At 42.6% G+C, this 15,048-nt stretch overlaps 1 protein-coding gene across 2 annotated transcripts in view; it reads left to right on the top strand.

The window, feature by feature from the left end:
• The window catches only part of rhbdf1a (rhomboid 5 homolog 1a), a 53,985-nt gene that overhangs the window by 9,427 nt on the left and 29,510 nt on the right, over positions 1-15,048 (top strand). The window lies entirely within an intron of this gene.

Here is a 15,048-nt window from a genome sequence, read left to right as displayed (position 1 = left end):
AACGTTTTTGTGTTTTTTTTTTTCCCCCAGCAAAAATATTTTCATATTCAAAAGCATATAACATTAAACAGCCGTATATTGCTGATATTGTGGGTAAAATGTAGGATTTCACCTCCTTTGCACCTTGTGATGTGACAAATATACTTAAAGTTGGGCTTCAGCCTATTCAGTTTTCGCCCACTGATCATGAGAAATGTCTTTGTGAAATGGATTGGCCAAAGCATGTAATGATGATGTATGATGTGTTGACACAGATTGTCAAGTGCTGTCCTTCATAGTTTATGACCAAAATAAACCAATCATTCATTAATTCTAGAATGCAGTAACATGGTCTGCACGATAATAATTAACTTGACGCAGACATCGGGCCTGGCCTGTTTTTTATGGCGTGGCTAGCCGTCTATTGACAGTGTGTGTGTGTGTGTGTGTGTGTGTGTCCGGAGATAATCTCGCAAACCGCTGGACCGATCAGCGCCAAACCTTGTGCAAGCTACTAGTAGGCCTCGAAATGTTTTATACTTTTTGTAATACTTTACATTTTATCATGGAAGTGAATAAGGTTATGATGGCACTGCAATGATGATGGTACTGACAAAGTGGAGCCAAACAAACCCAAGATCTGAACTTTGAGACCACTCCGTTTCTATGTGGAGTCATTTGCTGATCTTACTGAAATAAGGGATCTTGCTTTGCAAAAGACGACACCGGAAGTGAGGGTCGCTCTGATCATTGTACATCATCATCAAGAATGGCGGTCTCTATTGGCCAAGGGTTCCCACTGACATACCCAGCCCATTTGCTGGGACACATATGACGTAAATTCTCCATCCATTGTCAATGGCATTTAATGTTTGTGTTCAGACAACACAAACACTATAGCTGTTTATAGGAAAAAAATAGAATCTAATAATAATAAAATAATTGTATGTAGTACTTGACAAAGTTGACAATCAAAGTAAATTAGATGTTAAACATTGCACATAGTTAATAGCCTACTTGACAAATTAAATTATGTCAGACTACAATAAAGTTTGACAAATTAAATTATGTCAGACTACAATAAAGTATCTTGACTATCTATCTTGACAGTTTGCTGCTTCTATCTTCATTTCATTTTGATAATCGTTTCTTATTTCTTTTAAACCCCTGTTATGAGCATACTACTCATGCTTCTTAATGAGTGGAAGGGCCTCATAAAAGAAAGTATAAACCAGTATTGATTCTCGGTAAAGTTCACAGATCATCTCTCAGAATGGGGCTCAGCCCAAGATACTAAATTCTGACTGAACTAAATAAAATTATTAAACTTCACACTGCCCTCTGAGTCCCTGGTAGTTCATTTCTAGTAATAAATGCAATATAATATATATCTTATTTTAATGGGGGTTAGGTTCTAATAATTTGGGTTTATTGTTACTGTGTGTTTTGTGGTCCCAGAGGGTGTGTTAGCTCTGAGATGGTGTTTGAGACTGGTTAACCCCACGGCACAACTCATTTTCAGCACTGTGGGAATGCAGTGTCTTTTCCCAGATGGCCAGTGCTTGGAAAATCACCAATATTCTTGCACTTTGATCTTACCCTTTGCCAGTGTGTAGTAGTAACTCTGGGAGGGCGTGTCCAGTCCACAGATAACCCAATAAACTATCATGTGTCTCCAGAATGGCACCATGGGAAAATAATAGTTTTAAACCCATTTTGGGTTGGAACCCCTTTTGGTGTTTAAGCATTATTTTATACTTTAGCTATTGAAAAATAGCAGATCTACAAGCTCATAGCACAGCACCGAGTGCCGTGCTATGAGCTTGTAGGTCTGCCTTTATTTTTTTATCGTGAACGTTTTAAATCAAAATGGGTTAAGTAGTTCTTTTTTGTTGTTGCATGAAAACCCCAGCAATAGGTTTTGCTATTTTTGCATGGTGAGATTTTTCATGTGGATCACACACTGGTTATACTCTCTCTCACATGAACATCATGTCTGTATTGTGACGTACAGTAATAGTTTCTACTCTCATGGCACGGATCTCTCTTGTTCTACACACACTGTATAGTACTGTACTCTTTCTCAGGTCGGTCTCAGGCCAGAGAGCCATGTCTAGGAACACCCTGCCTGACACAATATCCTGGGACCGTTACAGTGTGTATATGAGATTGCAGTTTTAAATAGGATAGCGTCCCCCTCAACTCCAGCTCCCCTGCTATCTTTGGCACCGCCAGCCGGCATGCCCAGGGGGCTGCGAATCCTCATTGTGTATACCCGAGTGCTAAAACCCAAGTCGACTGTTCCCTGAATGGAATTGCACATGCAGTTATATCTGGGCCGTCTCAGCGGTCCCACCAACGTCACATACCACGAGCCCAACTCACTCTTAACAGCTTTTCCCAGAAATGAGGGTGTGTTTTGGAAGTCTTCTCTGACTTGGCCTTCGCTGGCTCTTTTTTTTCTTCCTTTTCCTTTTTTTCTCGGTATACATATTTCTACACATCAAATGGGTCAATTTTTGCACGCAGATAATTGATGAGTGCAATTACATTGTTGCCGTGACTGGGATGTGCTATGCTGCAGTTACAGTATTTGTAATGTTAAAATCTGTGTGTTGTGAGGGATCACCATTCCTTGTTTCTTTATATTTATTCAAGGATATTTAAATGTTCTTATAGATTTTGATGTACAGTAGTAGATTTCAGCTCATCTATTTTGTACCATTTAGTGAAAGGATTGAAGTGGCTTTAAAAACCCTACTGTAGTGAAATAGCAAATTTACAAACTGTATTAGAAGCTAGTAGAAGCACCTGACTCTTTTAAGTCTGTTCTTTAGAGGGAATCTCCTGTCTTTGTGTGCTGCTTCTGCTGCTCCGCAGAGCCAATGCCAACTTTCCCTTCCATTTGCCAGCTGACAAAAGCTCGGCGTTGCCCTGCGCCAGGGAAAATGATGTAAAGCCTCACTCAGGCTGCCCAGATAATCACACCCATCTTGTGCGGTAGCCAAGACATCAATAATGGCAGTGTAATATCGGGGCGAAGCATAAGCACGGCATGCAGGGAACACAAACCTATTGAACAGTTAGTACGCCTAGTGGTTCCCTCGCTCACTGCAGGATTCACTTCACTCATTATGTGGGGTATTGCAAGTCCACTAAGTCCTTACAGCCAGTATGTTTCCCTTTCGGCCATAGTTAGACCTTCATTTGAGAGTGTTTATTTAGATTGTCAAACCGTTTATAGAGTGAGGAAGTGTCCTCGTGTGTCTGCGCACTGCTTGACCAGTGGGAGCAACACTACATTTATTTCCATGGACAGGCTGTGTGTGTTTTCGTAAGTTAAATCAGGGGAGTGAAGAAGAGGCCTCCCCCACACTGGCCCTGTGAATGTCCCAAGGGCGCCGCCGCAGCCTTCCCAGTCTTCCTGGCCTTCCTGTGCCTTTGTCGGGACTTTTCCACAGAGCTCTCAGCCTCGGCACAGCTGGCTACAGCATGGTTTCATTCCTCCTCGTTGTACTCTCTCTCTCTCTCCCCTTGATCTGGTAGTGTACAGGGACCCTGGCCTCACCTCTGGGGGGGTTCCCCTCAGTTTACGCTCGCTTCCTGACTGTAACCTTTATCAGAGCAGACCGTACAGTACGTCTCTTGCTAACCAGCGAGCCAGTACAGGCGGTGAGCGTGCCTTCAACTGTTCTTTTGAGGGACGACCAGCGAGTGGGCGGCAAGTCAAGGACACCGAAATGAAACACGTGGCCCAAACCAGGCTCTGGTTATTTCACTGGCTAAACAGAGATGGTCCCCAATAGTACAGTACGTTGTACTGGATAACTATCTACTCTTTGTGCTCTACGATACACATTGTAAATATTACATGAAATAAAAGTGAAAAACCTTTGACACAAGCTATCATTATTATCCCTGTTGGCTGGGAGGAGAATAGTATCGTTATAAGGCTTCTCAAGATGCTCCTTCGATGGATCTACACATTTGCCGAACGGCACTTACATACATACACTGCTATAACTGCCTTTCAGCGCATTTGACCCCATCTATGACGTCACAACCTAAACACATAACGTAATGTATGTATACGTCTAGCTGTTGTTCTTTGTCCACAATCTGTGCTAGAATGCCTTGTGTCACTCTGCTGTGTGCCATCCATCCCAGAAGTTGACAATGAAAGGGAGCATAGTTTAAATGGTGAATTGTGCACATTCCATAGCAGTCAGCAAGCTTGGCCTGAGGGTGTATAGTGGAAAATGTATGTGGGATTGTGTACACAGGTAGTCTGGGAGACATGGTGATGGGCACAGCACATATTCTAGGTGTGAGTAAGCACCTCTCTGTTTGTCACGTTGGTTTGTGCTAAATGCCAAAGAATACATTAGAGTTGATTTTCATGATGTCTATCTGTCACTACTGTTCCTCTTTCATCCAGACATTTGCATGGATACAACAGTTGAAAACATTTAAATACGGTAGCAATTACACAGTTGTTACGTTTTTAGAACAAACATGTTTTTTTACGGTATGGTTCTGAAAGAGGCTAGACTGTGCGTGTGCGTGCATTGCCACAAGACTAATGTACGTACAAGCCCACATTGTAACATATATATACTTTATTTTAAATATTTTACTTGTACTTTAATGGAAGTCAATGGGGCTTAGATTGCCTAAATTTGGGCATGGATGGCATACATAATGACGAAAACAGATCAAAATACTTCCAGATGGGTATCCGTGCGCGGTGCGGATAATTATATATGGGGGTCCTTGACATTAAAATGTTTCAGAATCATGGATTTAAACAACATTAGGAAGCAAGCCCAAATAAGCAACTAGACCAAAAAACCCACAACTACCAATATTTACAAGCAAAGCCACTTTACAGAAAAACAAGCAGCAACAGCATCCAAAACCACATCCTCCTACCCCGTGCATCATGGAGCACTATGACCTCACAATACCAGTGAGAGAATTGTGCTGTTACATCATGACATAGAGCAGTGGTTTTCAACCCTTTTTATATCAAGGTCCATTATTTATTCAGCATTTGAGCCATGGACCACCATTTGATGAGATTAAAGACCTATTCATTCATAGTCCAGTTTTCAGTGAAGAGGTAATCACCGAAACGGTGGTTAGTAAAAACAGACATGTGTTGTGCGAGCAGTGACCACCGTGGCGTGACATCATGTTGTAGTTTTCGGTGGTCACCTCGTCTACCGAAAACTGGACTAAAAAAAGTCCAAAAGTCCTGGAGTAAGTAGGCCTTTATCTTCTCAAACCCAAAACTTAGCATATTTTGTTGTCGTTGATGTTGGTACCATAGGAGAGATAACAGGCTGCATACGATCAAAATAACAATTATTCTACATTCTCTAATTGTGTATACTTCTTGTAGATTAAGTAATACAGATGTTTAACAATAATGTAATAATGTAAAACCAAATGGACCCAGCCATTTGGTTTCATTTTACACTCTCAAGAGTTAAAGATCTATAAGGGTCCATTTGGTTACCAACACTCACTCAAACATCATTTAGCTGGGGACCACCTGGAACCCCCTCAAGGACCACTGGTGGTCCCCGGACCACTGGTTGAGAACCACTGACATAGAGAATGTGATCTCTGTAGGGTCCTGAAAACGCTTGTGGCCCACCCATCTGACCAGCACTCACTTAACCTATCGGCTGTGGTCAGATGGGTTGGCCAGGAACACTTTGGAGATTTTCAAGTGGACCCTGATCCAGAAAAGGTTGAGAACCAATGCTGAGCCAACTCGGATCGTGACAAATCATGACAATGAACACAATGTTTTGGGCCGATCAAATCATTAGAAAGAAGAAAAGAAAGTCAGGAGACAACACTTTTTGTTTTGTTTTTCGTCTTATAAATTATTTGATCGGCCCAAAACATTGTGTTCATTGTCATGATTTGTCACGATCCGAGTTGGCTTTGTCCGCGGCGTAACCGTCTTTAAATAAATTATATTAGAAGTGCCGATGGAAGAATGCATTGGGGTTTCATTTCCTGGGCCACTCGCTTTTCTGAAAGGGGGCGGGACTGCGGCGCTCTATAGTATACGACCAGACACAATCACATTCAATTGCTTCCGGCTGCGGAAAGTCTTGCTTAACGATATCCACAAGTCTTGTACTGTACCTCCTACAAGCAATTTAATCAAACTTTAATTCACACATGTAAAACTTTGATAATCCATTCTGCTCCGTAGGGAATTAGCCGGTACATTTCCATGCCTAATGCTTTCATAATCCTTTCACACAGTGGACTGGCTTAACCTTTATGGTTAGGTCTAATTAACTATTTTTACTCTTCCCATGTCTCATACATTTTAACGAGGCAGCGTATTGGCTTCTATATCTGTGGATGGATGTGACCTCCACATGTACGGAGTGGATTCACCCATGAGACCCACCATGGGGGAGGGGACAGCTTTGCGTGAAGAATACATAATACAGTTTTTTATGTACTTTTTTATTATTTTGTTTTTAATTCTAACGACTAAACCGATTCCGTGGATTTACTGCTGTGCCCCTACTTACACCTGTTGTTTGATGACTGCATCATGCACGGTTGTTGAAACAATCTGTCCTCAGACAGATAGAGAAAACACATGTAAGACTCACAAGGTGAACAAATGCATTACCAGCCACGCTGTCACAGCTGGTAAAAAATATCTCCTTGAAAGGTCCTGTACACAGTAGACGGGTGAATACACATTATTTATTGGCGGCATTGATTTTTACCCAGTGAAGTGTGTGTGTGTGTGTGTGTGTGTGTGTGTGTGTGTGTGTGTGTGTGTGTGTGTGTGTGTGTGTGTGTGTGTGTGTGTGTGTGTGTGTGTGTGTGTGTGTGTGTGTGTGTGTGTGTGTGTGTGTGTGTGTGTGTGTGTGTGTGTGTGTGTGTGTGTGTGTGTGTGTGTGTGTGTGTGTGTGTGTGTGTCGCTGGTTTTCACATCACAGCACTTTGTTGTTGGACATGGAAACGCTGATTGGTTGAAAGATCACATGGTTGCTGGCCCAGGCAAATTATGTATGTACTATGTATTATTATTTAGAAAAGTAACAGGTAGACCGTCATTTGGATATGTGAAAGTTGTTTGTAAAATTTGTAAAATGTTTTTGCACCAGAATAACAACAAAAATACACAAAACACATTGGACAGAATAGGTCAGACATCGGTTCAAGCAAATGTATACTTCATCATACAGTATGGGTGTACGATGAGTACCGTGGCATAGGATTCCCTATTTTGGGCAAATTTCCCAAAATATGTATTAATTTTCAACATAAAAAAAAAAAGCAAAAATAGCAGATCTACAAGCTTAACCTGGCTAATTATTTGCCTAGAACTTTGTACAGGGCACTCTCCATGTGTAGTTCTCAACAGAAGCCCCACAGCTTTGCATAGACGTCTCACAATCTGGCCCCTCATTGCCATGCTGGAGTGGGCGGCAGGCTGCATGTGGGGGGGTCACTGAAAGTGGGTTACTCTCTGTAGTGTGTAGCACGTCGCTGTGAATGTGTACTGTACACCAACCAGGCAGGGCCAGGCAGCGGTGGGGATGTACGTGGTATGTTCTGTGAATGTGTACTGTACACCAACCAGGCAGGGCCAGGCAGCGGTGGGGATGTACGTGGTATGTTCTGTGAATGTGTACTGTACACCAACCAGGCAGGGCCAGGCAGGGGTGGGGATGGACGTGGTATGTTCTGTGAATGTGTACTGTACACCAACCAGGCAGGGCCAGGCAGGGGTGGGGATGTACGTGGTATGTTCTGCGCGTGCGACGTAGTCGTCGTCAATGAGTGCCCGTGCTCGTGCACGTGAACAAGTGTTTGTTGTTTCCGTGGTGGTGTAGAGCGGACATGGAGAAGCAGTGGTGGCTTCCTGCCCGTCTCTCCAGATCCTCTCTGCTGCTCTCCACTTCCTTCCTCCGCAGCCTTTCTGTTTAAAAACCAAGCAGTAATGTGACCTCGCCCCGCTGGCCGGGGGTCTCCCAAAGAGGATGTGAAGTGAGGTGACAGAGACGATGTACGTCTTCTTTCCTTTGTGGAGATATTTTTAATACTAACGATAAGTTACTGTAGTGCCCCACGAGGATAAACTTAGAATGTTGATAGTAGTATGCAAATAGATGTCCCTGTGTCTCTGGTGAATACACACAATACGACATTTGCAGCACTATTAGACCCCATGAATAGTCAAAACTATTCATGGGGTCGATGCCTCATTCATGCAGGTTGATGCCTTTATTAGTGGTGACAATTGTGTTCCGAATGAATTGCATTGCTTTGTTGCCGCGCAATATTTGTGTTTTGTGTGAAAGTACTTGAAACAAAAAAAAATACAGTTTGGGGCAAATTAATTGCATGAATAAAACATCCCGACCCATTGTGTAATGACCTTTTAAAGGCCATTTTATCCATGGCTGGCATACACTATAGCCTTATGCCTCATCATATGATGAGAGTGTATAACAGATTTTCAATAAAAAAATAATATTTTTTTTTATGTTAGTACTTGCAGTACTGCTGTACGATGTGGTATAAATTAGAACCGCTGGTTCTCAAACTGGGTTTCTGGGGACCCCCAGGGGACCTTGATTGGGTTCCAGGGGGTCCTCCCAGGAAGACGAGGAACACTTTAAAAAACATTCAGCTATAGCTTGTAGAACCGCACATTTTGACAGATCTTGACAACATAATGTGCTCTTGTGGGGGCGTTCCTGGCACAACGTCTTTTCAAATGGGGATCTGCGGCCAAATGCATATCAATGAAGGGGTCCTTGACGTGATAGTGTTTGAGAGAACCATTGAATTGCACTTAAGCACCGGACCGTCTCTGCCCCAGCATCACGGGGTTAACCAGTCATGCGCCTCACAGCGAGTAATTAACCCTGAGGAGAATCTGCTTAGGCCGCCGTTTCAATTGAGGAAGGAATGAAGCCCCTGCAGCCTCAGCCTTGCTATTTTTTTTTTTTTGCCTTTTGGGAGTACGAGCGGTGGCTGCACAATGGCCCTCGTTCAGCCCCTATGCACATCAACCGTATGCAAGGCGTACAATGCAGCCTTTTGTAGGCCTTGATTCAGGCTGATATCATGCTGGAAACTATTTAGATGGGGACGATCACATGTTGTTGGGGCATGCTGCTGCCGAGAGTCCCCTCTTAGTCACTTAACTAGGAGAATGCCGAGCCGCCTCGCAGACAATAAGGTACTTGTGTAGTTTTTTTGTTTTGTTTGACGCATCTGGAAATGCAGGGATGAGGTTGGGGAGAGAAATGGTTTGTTTTCCCTTTTGCCGTCTGAAGTTAGCCTCTCCTCTTAAGACATAAATCTAAAGATGCCGCTTTGGACTCGGGGAGGTCAAAGGGTCAAGCGTGCACGTCAACCTTTAACAAAGTAAAACGCTAATGTTATTGATCTCCTGATAATAGTGGGAACATTTGAGCTGACCTATATATCAGCCTTTTTTTTTACCTTTTCTTTTGGCTGATACCGTTATGTAGCCAATGTTTGTAATATATATGTATACAAATCTAAATATCTATCAAAACGTTTTAAAATATGTTTTGCTTGGAAGTTAAATGTTCACAAATAGAAACTCAAATAATAAATAATATATGTTTTTTCTTTTTTTTCAATAATTACCCAATAATCCTGCATCGATCAAGCTCCAAGAGAACATAAAACAAAGTGTGTTTGGGATTTTCATTGCTAATCAAGTTAGGCTGCTTTCACAGCTCCTTCATAATTTGCAAAGGTTGTTAAGGGAATGAAGCACGTCTATATTCAATTTGACAAGGAGGGATTCAGCTTCATTTATTATTATGCATTCTCCAGGGAGTGTTGTTATTTTTTATAGCTAATGAAATATAATATAGCCTGAATCTTCCCCATGTAATTGGATGTTATTGGATTGGCTGCATGTTACTGCAGACAGAGAGTATCCATATTGTTACAGTGTCATTGTTTGGTTTCATATGACCAACTGCCCTCACTTAACGTCTGACCCAGTTCCTTGTGGCCTCCTGAGAGAAGGGCCTTGTGAGTATCACACACATGTTGAATTTCATTAATTCATCTCAACTCTTTAACGACCATGGAGTATAGGACTAGTGCCATGGGCAGGCTGTTGTCAACCATATACAGACCATGCGGAGTATAGGACTAGTGCCATGGGCAGGCTGTTGTCAACCATATACAGACCATGGAGTATAGGACTAGTGCCATGGGCAGGCTGTTGTCGTCAACCATATACAGTACAGACCATGGACTATAGGACTAGTGCCATGAGCAGGCTGTTGTCAACCATATACAGCTGTTTCTCAACGCGGGGTTCAGGGACCACCAGGTGTCCAAATGGACCCTTTCACAGGTCTGTAACTCTTGAGTGTAGATATGGAACCAATTGGCTGGTTGGATTTTTTGGCAGTGTGGATTGTGGTTCCCATGCAGAGCAAGAACATCATAGCAAGTTAACTAATTTGATGCATATCAACGTTGAGCAGAAAGAAGAGGAAGCAATGTGTGGTCCATAGTTATCAGTAACTGCAAACAGGTGCTCGAGGTCACTTTGTGCTGCACTGCAAGCTTATACTGTACTGTACATCTGCTGTTTTTGAACATTTTGGTAAAAAATAACTACTGATTTAGAAGGCATTTTGTAGAATATTCGGGCCTCAGGTCTTAATGGGTCAACTCTGAGACGGTCCATTTGGTTCCATTTGTAGTACACTCTGAGTTACTGTGCAGACCTGTAAGCGTCCATTTCAGACACCCCGGTAGTCCACCAGACCCGACGTTGAGAACCAGCGATCTGCTCTATACAGACTCCGCAGTCTCCACACCCTGCCTAATGTGCAGGTGGCAGTGGATCAGGGGTAGAGTGGCCAGTAGAGCAGCCGGATGGGAACCGTGAGGTTCCCAGTTTGATCCCAGGCTCCCCCAGAGTTAAGGTCCTTGCAAACTGGACGCATTTTTTGTTGGAAAACCGGCGGAAAAACGCTACTAAAAATCAGAAAAGCGCGGCAGTGTGCAGGGAAGTGTCGAAGTGTCCTTGAGCAAGACGCTGAACCCCTAATTGCTCCTGATGTGCAGGTTGGTGCCTTGCATGGTTACTGAATGGGTGAATGTAATGCACAATCTATGTAAAGTGCCTTGGATAAAGGCGCTATAAATGCACCATTTACCATTTATGTACTGTACAGTACGTATATCGAGGGCTGGGACAGAATCCCACAGTCCCAGGTGAAGGGCTTCCCTGCTGGATCTGAAACGGTACACTCTTCTAGAGATGACTATACTGTGTGGAGCTCTACTGTATGTATCTGACAGCTGGACTTTCCAGCTCTGTTGGCCTACAATGTTCGGCAACTATTTTATCCCAGAGGGGAGAGAAAAGGCTGTTTCACTTTGAGTTAAGCCCACCACTACAGGGTTTAACCTGATCTAACAAAAAAAAGGCCCCCACAGTAGAGAGGCAAGATTCTTGATCGTATTAATCACGTATTAGAGCTGTCTTGAAGGTATAGGGATATATATAGCTTGGGCCCGGTGAGATTTGCTGTTGGCTGCTTCCTCTAGATTAGAAAGACAAATACAGCAGGCGGTGTGAGGCGACATGCAGATCCATTGAGTGAGACTTCTTTTTTCCATCAAAGTGAAAGATAAGCCTTTGTAGCATCTATTTGTAGTTTTGTAGAGTCCTGGGAAAAGACACACCATTAGTCAGTCAGAAACAGGCCATATGGAGCTGTATCTGGCATTCAACACTGGCACACAGTAGAATCCCAGTGTTCATTTATCCTCACTCCACAGTGTATACTAATGGAACCAAATGGATCTGTGAATGCATTCCATTAGTACACTCCTCAAAGTTAAAGGACCACTTTGGCCATTTTCAACCTTAATGCTCATTAAAATATTACATAATTTCTGTCTATTCACTCCAGTGTCTCAGAGGAGCGATGGCTGTGGACAGTTGCAATACCAATGACATACCGTAATCAGTAGGCAGGTTTGGACATTTCAAAACAAGATCTCAAACTTTATTATTATTATATTTATTAATGCAAGAACAATGGATTCTATTGCAGCATGCTAACTTTCCAGGAAGAGAAACACTGTGGTTTCTATTAGTTGTGTGAATCCCCAATCAATGATGTCATTGGTATGGCAGGTTTCTGAGCTGTCCACAGCATTTTACTCAAGTACAATTTTGAGGTATTTGCTATTTTCTGTACTTTTACTTCTACTCCACTACATCTCAGAGGCACATTTTATACTTTTACTCCACTACAATTATTAGAAATCATCAGTTACTAGTTGTCACTTTGTAGCTTTTGATTATTATTATTACAAAACATACACCAACCACTTCGGTCCTAATTCAACTTTGGCTATTTGAAAATACCTGATCTACAAGCTCACAACACGTCTCGTAGATCTGCTATTTTCAATAGTTCTTTATACATTTTATACATTAGAAAAACACATTCTGCATAATGAGTACTTTCAAACTTTTGGTACTTTAAGGCCACAGGTGGTGAATATTAAACCTTCTAACTGAAGCCATACTGCTGTCCTTTCATTTCCCCGTCCCACAATAAAGCCTGGCGTCTCCGGGCGCTTGTCGTCAGTCAACGCGTCATTTCCAAGAACGTTTTCTTAATTGCAGCCTATGCTGGTACATTCCCATGAAAAGATCACAGCCATTTTCTTCGCCCAAAATTGTACATCCTCGAATGGTTCCCCCTCCAAAAGCTCTTCTGCTGACATTGTTATCCTCATTAGAACTGGAGATAATTCTTCACTCCGCAGGAGAGAGGAATGTGTGAACTTAATGACTAGTTTTCCACACAGCTCCAAACTGTAAACTTGCACGGGTTCCTTCACTCTGGAGCTTTTACAAAAACCCAGAAACGACCCCTCACCTCCACATAAATATTTAACTCACAATCTCAATTTGCAAATAGAAGATAATAATGATTATTATTGTTATTGTTATTGTTATTGTTGTTATTATTATTATTATTATTATTATTATTGTTATATTTTGTGATGAGTCACAGCATCATCTCAGGAAATCACATTGTGTCACCTTTTCACTTCTCTGGTCTGCAGGGATTGTTGTTATTTTTTATAGTCTTTATAATCTTTATACTATTCCCCATGAAATTGGATATAATTAGATTGGCTGCACGTTACTGCAGCTGACAGAGTGAGATAGAAGATTAGAGTGCATCCATATTGTTATACTACTACTACTACTTATGACTGATTTACACCTGGCTATGCACTGTGTCGCATACCAAAAATAGCCTATATCTACAAGCTCACAATGAATGCGCGTTTAGATCGGCAACCAATAAATCAGGTTTATGTTACTGCCCACACCTGCCTTGCGCTGCCGTTTCTTTTTGACACACACTGCAGGCTTCTGTTTGGACCCAGGCGATAACGGGGTTGGGGGGGTGGGGGGGTTTGGTCAGGGGTTGGGGTGGAATATAAATCCTCCTGGAGCGGGAGGAGAGATGTTGTCAGTGGAGGAACCACAGGTCAGAGGGGGTGGTGACAGTGAGGGCGAGACGCCCTGTGTTAACATTTAACCACAGTCTGGTCCTCAATGACAGATATTTCAACTGCAAGACACTGAGCAAATTGTTCTGGCCCTGATGCCAGGAATGTGAGTGAGTGAAGGTGAGACAGTCGCTTGGAATGGTACGGACAACAGAGTGCCGGTCTGTCCACAGTTTCCGTTTCATTTGTGTCAATTTAGGCACTTAGCAGCAGAAGCTTCCAAGCAAAGTGCAAAGGTCAGCCTAAGTGCCATGAACTTTTGTCAAACAACAACAAGGTGAAGGAATAATAGCTCATAAAAAGTATGAGCTGCAACTAAATAGACTGACAAGTAGATATACTAGCTAGCATCTTATGTTTATAACATAACATGGTAAACAGAAATGGTTCTAAAAAGCACTAAAAGTGCTTCTTAATTCTCGTAATCACAGGGGTGCTACTGTATGCTATCATAGCACTTATCACCAATGGACAAAGGTGTTATTTAGTACCTTTGTCAAATGGTGCTATATATATATTTATATAACCATTAGAGGTGCCTACAGTAAATGTAGTCGAGTACAAACAGAATAGTGCTTACACTTGAACCTTAGCATCCCTCTTCTGGGGTGTACAGTCGCTGAACACAGCAGAACGATGCGTTGTAAGCTTGTAGGTCAGCTGTTTTCTGCAAATGTATAAATACAGTGTAGCCCGTGGAAATCCTTTCTACTAAGTATAGGGCCCATGGGAATAATGTTTGTAGAGCACCGCTCTACCACCCCAAAGAGAGACACCATATCCTTGTGTGTAACTAGAAAACAACGGGCTCCTACACAGCGGGACGAGGGGACTTCTTCCTGGCTACAAGGAGGCCCAAAACAGATGATGAAAGAGCATATGGCACATCGTCCTTCCGCGATGCCATGCTGAAAAGTTTTGGCGTCGCGTGCCGGGGAAGGCTATGCACTGGAATGGCATTCGACCTCCAGAGCTTCTTTTTGTCTGTGTGGACTGTGTGATGACTGGGTTGGATTAGCGAGGCAGACAGTAACAAAAGCAGGCTGGTCGGGTCCAGAGAAGCGGGCTATGGGTGGATGGGGAGGTTGCACAGCTTGCTCGCATTGGGGGAATGAACTCGCGAAGTAACATTTCACATTCCGGATGGTTTCTCTCAACACTTTAAGTGGCAGCACATGTATGCATGTCAGCCCGCAGTCGTGGTTGGGGATGTACTGTAAATGTGTACACAGTAAAATCCAGAGGTGGAAAAAGTACTCAAATGTTTTACCTAGAGTAGAAGTAAAAGTACTGGACATTGGAAATAATCAAGTAATACAAGTAAAAGTAAATAAATCACACGCATGTGAAGTGAGGGTCGCTCTTATCATCATACATCATCTCATTCCGGCCAATCACAATTTGCGTTCTCACCTTCGTCTTCAATGTTTGTGTTTACATAAACACTCAAAGCTGGCAATT

The sequence above is a fragment of the Protomyctophum bolini genome, assembly GCF_963924005.1.
Source record: "Protomyctophum bolini genome assembly, chromosome: 11".
Taxonomy (NCBI): Eukaryota; Metazoa; Chordata; class Actinopteri; order Myctophiformes; family Myctophidae; genus Protomyctophum; species Protomyctophum bolini.
Note: the sequence above shows the minus strand (reverse complement) of the source record. Positions and strands in the feature narration are given on the sequence as shown.